Source organism: Neltuma alba, unplaced genomic scaffold, assembly GCF_004799145.2.
Source record: "Neltuma alba isolate B1F8T4 unplaced genomic scaffold, ASM479914v2 tig00000397_pilon, whole genome shotgun sequence".
NCBI classification, from domain to species: Eukaryota; Viridiplantae; Streptophyta; class Magnoliopsida; order Fabales; family Fabaceae; genus Neltuma; species Neltuma alba.
The window spans coordinates 58212-64262 of NW_021632035.1; positions in this window are offsets into that span (position 1 = coordinate 58212).

Genomic DNA, 6051 nt, shown 5'->3' on the forward strand with positions numbered 1-6051 from the left:
ACATGGTTCATTGGATGGCTAGGATTTAACCATCTATCTTTGAAAAGTCAAAAGTTTCTAGAAGGGTAATTAGCCAAGTTAACCAAGGAATTAAGAGAGTTAACCTTGGTTAAAACCTAATTAATCTTAATGGATAAGAAAGATGACATAAGCCCTAATGACTCACCATCCAAGTGTCAACATATTAAGCCACATAGCCTAAGATTTGTACATGTGGAAAGAGGTAAAAATTGGAGGGCTAAGATTAAGTCTTATGCAAGAAGGGCAAATGTGGAATTAATGAAAAAAGAAGCCTGTAAATACCCCCCCACATTTTCATTTTGTGTGAAGCCTTTCAAGTAAGAAACCTCTTGCAAATTTTCATTTAGAGAGAGAAAGAGAAGATTTCTAGTGAGAGAAAGTCATTTGGAAGCAAGGTAAGCTTCTACAACTCTCCTATTTCAAGTATAATAATGATATGTGGGCTTTGTGCTATTTTAATGATGATGGAAAGTCATTTTTGTAAGGGGAAGTGCTGCCTAAATTTTATCAAAATGATAGGGAATGGTTTAGATGAAGTATGGTTAAGATTAAGCATGGTTAAAGGTTAAGGATTAAGTGATTACATGTTAGTTTTGTTGAGAATCCTTTTCCCTATAATTATATATATGGTTCGACCAAATTGAGAAATGTAGGAGGGAAGATGTTTCAATTCAATTTGTTGCTTCCAATGAGTTTAAATGATGATTTAGTGTAGGTATATACCAAGAAAGGGGATGTTGGAAGCATTAAAAATTGAAATGAAAGTTTTGAACCTATTTATCCCTATGGTTCAGCCAAGTCAAGTTCAATAGGAAGGGATTGGATTTTCATAAAACTAATATGATAAATGGATTCTACATGGAAAATTATGTAGGAAAGGCCCAAGAAAGTTCAAGAATCAAAGCTAGAAAAATAAACCCTCAAAGTCAAGAAAAGAGGGGTTTAAGGGGTTAAGTTAAGTTATGGACTTGAAGTAATGCTTAATGTTGTGTCATTGGTTGCCTAATAGGCTATACACAACAAAAGGGCAAAGATCTAATCAAGAGAAAAGAGTTCAAGATGAAGGAAAGCCAACAAGGTAGCTTTTGCATTCCATTGCTTGTTAGAGTTACTATACATTGTATGTTCATTGCTATGTGTTATGATGTTATGCCATGATGCCTCCATGCATGTATACCTTGGTTTATGCAAGGTTGAGATGATATGTTATGTTATGATGTTATGTTTTTCCATGGCAAGTACATAATACTCAAGTATGTATGTATGCATGTAGCTTGAATTACATTGTGATTTGTAACCATAGTAATGTATGCAATGTGCTATTAAGATTCCCCAAGAATCTTACCCCCATACTTAACAAACCCTAGGGCCTTCAACCTCCAAGAGCAAAGGAAAAGAAGTAGCTATAGTGGAGAGTTAAGTTTGCCTCAAGAAGAAGAAGAAGAATGAAGAAAAACCTTATGTTGGATGAATGTAATTAAGAGTATGTTTTAAGGTTTTAAGTTATGGATATATGCTAGCTTATGTGTTAATATGTGAAAGCATGCTAGTGTTGTCCAATATGCATGATTATATGGTAGAAGAATTAGTATGCAAGTACTTGGTCAAGTACGACTGCAAGTACTTGGTCAAGTACGACAATTTATCCTTCCAAGGGGGATAAAAGTCAACATTATGGACCTAAACTTTGACCAAAGTCAAATTAAGCAATTGAGTGAGTATAGCCATGAGATTCGGTGAGCAAATAGATGGGATTTTTCTCTTTAAGATGAGAGTTGGTTCACTTGAAGCTGATAACCACACAAGAAGTTATGCCCTTCCAAAGTTGGGCTAAAATAAGTGGAAAATGGAAAAATGACCATATGAACAGTAACTTTTCCAAGAAAAACTGGGCTCGAATTTTAAGGCAATCAGTCCAGAAACTATTTTCTCTCAAAATTTTATCCAAAGAGCTTTCCATAGAACTTAGAATCACTCGATTTTGATTTTTCTACAATTAGTTATGAATTTTTGAAGTTTGCCACATTTTTTGGCTACAATAAATAGTAATCCGTAAAAGAAAATTTTCAAACTTGATTTTTCATAACTTATAATCTTCAAAAGTGATTCCAAATGCTTCCACAAGGCAAGTTAATTGGTATAAACATAAGGTGTTACAGATCATGTGATCAATAATTTGCTGATCGATAAGCTACTGAAATAAGTACCTATACATAGAGTTATGAAGCAATGTTCGATTATATTATCGATAAATGACTGATCGATGGAGTGATCAAAAAATGGTGACTAAAACAAAACATAGAATGAGTAGAGCGCATTACCATTTATCTATCTTCTCATCGATAATCTGTTTATCAATCATGTTATCGATAAATGCCTATCAGATTTGTATCCCTTTATCTGACTGATGTTCGATCATCTTGATTATCGATTAAGTGATCGATAATTTACTCCATACTTTTGTACATAACTAAGTTAACAATGATTGATCAATTGATCGATCAACACATTATCTAACAAGTTATCGATCAAAGTTTCTGCTAAGTTACTTGATTGTACAGAGTTATGTTAGGATTATAGTTTTGATGATAACAAAGTCAGAATATCAAGGTTAAGTATTTTGATCGATCAACTGATCGATCATTCGTTTATCGCTAAGGTTTCAGATAAATGATCAAGTGTAAATCAGGTCTATAGTAGGCTTTTGGATCGAAGAACTATTCGATGAACAATTAATTGATAAAGTGATCGATTATCGCTAACGTAAAAATCACATAAGAGTATGGTTAATTATCGATAAACTGATCGATAATATCAGGTAAACAATCGAGTTACTGATAAGAGAACCAAATCTGAAGTGTATTTATCGATCAAGTTATCGATAAATCAATCATCAATAACGACTTCGATAAAAGGTAACACAATCTACTTGTTCTGCACATTAATTCTGTTACCAATTTATCGATCATATTTCTGATCATTTGTTTATCGATTACGTGTTCGAACTTTATGCTCTAACTCTCTGAATGCAGGTGATCAAATTCACTGATGGATCGATAACCTTATTGATCATAAAATTATCGATCACATGATCGATAATCAATGTCTTTATCTACTCTTATTCAGTTTTTCCTCAACCAAATTATCGATAACATTATCGATAAATTTAACTTGTTTGCTTAAATAAGTTTTCACATAACATGATCGATAAAGAGACTAAGGATTGATTTATTCGCATTAAGTTATGGTGAACTATTTTTCGATCAAGTAATCGATCACTGGTTTTTCGATAATATGATCGATCATTCAATTTCCTGGAACTCATGTTTTCACAAAACGTGATCGATAATCTTTTCCTTTACCTTACAGGATTAAACTTCTTTCTTCTCTTTATCGATCACTTGTTCGAATGTTCATTGATCGATCATCTGTTCGATCATTTCAGATAGCTGTGTCCTTCATTGAATATATACATAACCATGTTTTATCGATAACATTATCCATCATACATTTATCGATAAGATGTTCGATCATCAATGACTGAAGCTTCATTTCAATAACATTTGAATTATCGATAATCTGTTCGATTAAACAAACATGTGTTCGATCACTTGTTCGATCATGGATCGATTTCCTCTTTCTATGATAATTCTTAGAGTCAATGATCCAACACTTGATCGATAATATTGGTGATCTAATTCGAAAAGTCTTCATTCTGTTTATCGATAACTTGATCTATCATCAAGTAATCGATCATCTTTTCGATCAAACTAAACCAGAATGACTTTCTGTTCTTCTTACTGATAAATGGTTTCGTCACAAATCTTTGAATGATAAATTTGTTTTCCTTCTGTGTTCAAGATTAAAGCACTCACCACAAAACTCTCATTTGTTCAAAGCTTAAAATATGCAGATTAATGAAAACGAGTGCAACGGCTCTTCAACGGGATTACGTAGACTGCGACCTACAGTGTCAGAAGCTCAGACGCATTAATGGCGGAGCCGTTGAAACCAGCGAAACACGCAAACGAAGTCACAACGGCTAGAAGCTCTTCCGTCTAACGGCTACTTAACGATATCAACTATAAAAGGCGCGAAGAAGCATTAATGAAGAGATTGAATACCGGAACTACCACCTGCGATTATTTAGTTACGCATTCAATACTCTGTTTTCACGTTACTACCGAGCATCAGTGTTTATCATTAAATTCACTCTGTAAGAGAGCCAATTACTACTCTTATTAAAACTTGAGTGACACTCAAGAGTGTGGACTCTTGAGAGGGGTTGTATCCTTACGGGAGTAAGGGGGAGTGATTGAGCGATTCAATTACTGTACCGAGGCACCAAGAGCCCTGTCGATCTTGGAAGATAGTGAAATACCCAGAGGTGTTCTGGGGACTGGAAGTAGGTCACGTGGTTTAGACCGAACCAATATAAATCTTGTGTCTCCTCTCTGCGGTTAAAATTCTCCATACTCTGACTCTCTGTTTTTATTCAATACTTACACGCTTTTGATTATAAATTTTTGTAACTCACCCAATTCACCCCCCTCTTGGGTGAGATTGTTTCTAACATTTGGTATCAGAGCAGGTCTCTTCACGAAGGATTTAACAGTCCGAAGAGAGATCAAATGGCAGGATTTGGAGATAGCGTGCTACCCGAAGGATGCTCAACATCTAAGCCGCCAGGCTTCAGTGGAGAAAATTATACCTTCTGGAAAATGAGGATGAAAATCTTCATTAAGGCACAGAGTATGGGTTTGGGACGTAATAGAACACGGCAACTATGTCCCTATGAAAATAATAGATGGCCAGCAAGTACGCAAGAGTCCCAGGGAGTTCGATGAGGAAGATAAGAAGCTGGTGACTCTAAATGACAAAGCTATCAACATACTCACGTGTGCGCTTAGTCAGAGGGAATACTTCAGAGTCTCAAGTCTGGAAATCGCGAAGGAAATGTGGGAGGCTCTGGAGATAGCTCATGAAGGAACCACCGGTGTAAAACAGAGTCGAATCAACACTCTTACCACCGAATTCGAGTTATTCAGAATGAAGGAAGGAGAGAGTATCCGAGATATGGAAGTCAGATTCTCACATCTCATAAACCACCTCACTGCACTTGGGAAGAAATATAGTCAAGAAGATCAAGTGAGGAAAATACTGAGCGGTCTCACAAAAGAATGGGAACCGAAAGTAACAGCTATTGAAGAAACCAAAGGAGAATCCATTGGTTCTGTCGCAGCACTGTTCGGGAGTCTTGCTGAATATGAGAGCAAGCAAAAATACAAAAAGGAGATGAATGAGAAGAACCGGAAAGGCATCGCTCTTAAAACTCAAGAGAGCGAAGATGATAATGAAGATGATCTTGATGATGATGAAATGGGCCTTATAGTCAGGAGGTTCAAGAAATTCTACAAAAACAGAACCGGAAAGAAGTTTCAGCCAAAACGCAGAATTTCCTCATATCCGAACGAACCAAAGGATCCAATCATTTGCTTCGAATGTAAGAAGCCAGGACATATCAAGGCGGAATGCCCCCAACTCTCCAGAACGAAGGACAAAGAAAAGAAGAAAGAAAGATTCAGAAAGAAGAAAGCCTTCGTCACATCAATCTGGGGAGACAGCTCCTCTGATGAAGAAGAAGGAAGTGATGATGAAGAAACCGCCAACATCTGTCTAGTAGCCCAAGAGAACGAGGAATCAGAAACAGACGAGGTAATAATTTCTGAACCATCTTATGATGAATTACAGTCCGAATACAATGCTTTACATTTAGAATTAGTAAGAATTGCAAAGGAGTTAGTAAGCTCTAAGAAAAGGATAAAGTTTTTAGAAGATCAACAATCAAAAGTTGAAGTCAATACAGACTCGACTTTAACTTGCAAAAGTTGTGAAAAGAACGAAAGAAGATTGAAGATCTTACCAGAACCTTAGAAAAATTCACCAAAGGTAGCGAAATGCTTAAGGTGATTCTAGGAGCTCAAGGTGCTCTATGGACAAAACTGGTATAGGATACGATCCAACCCAAGA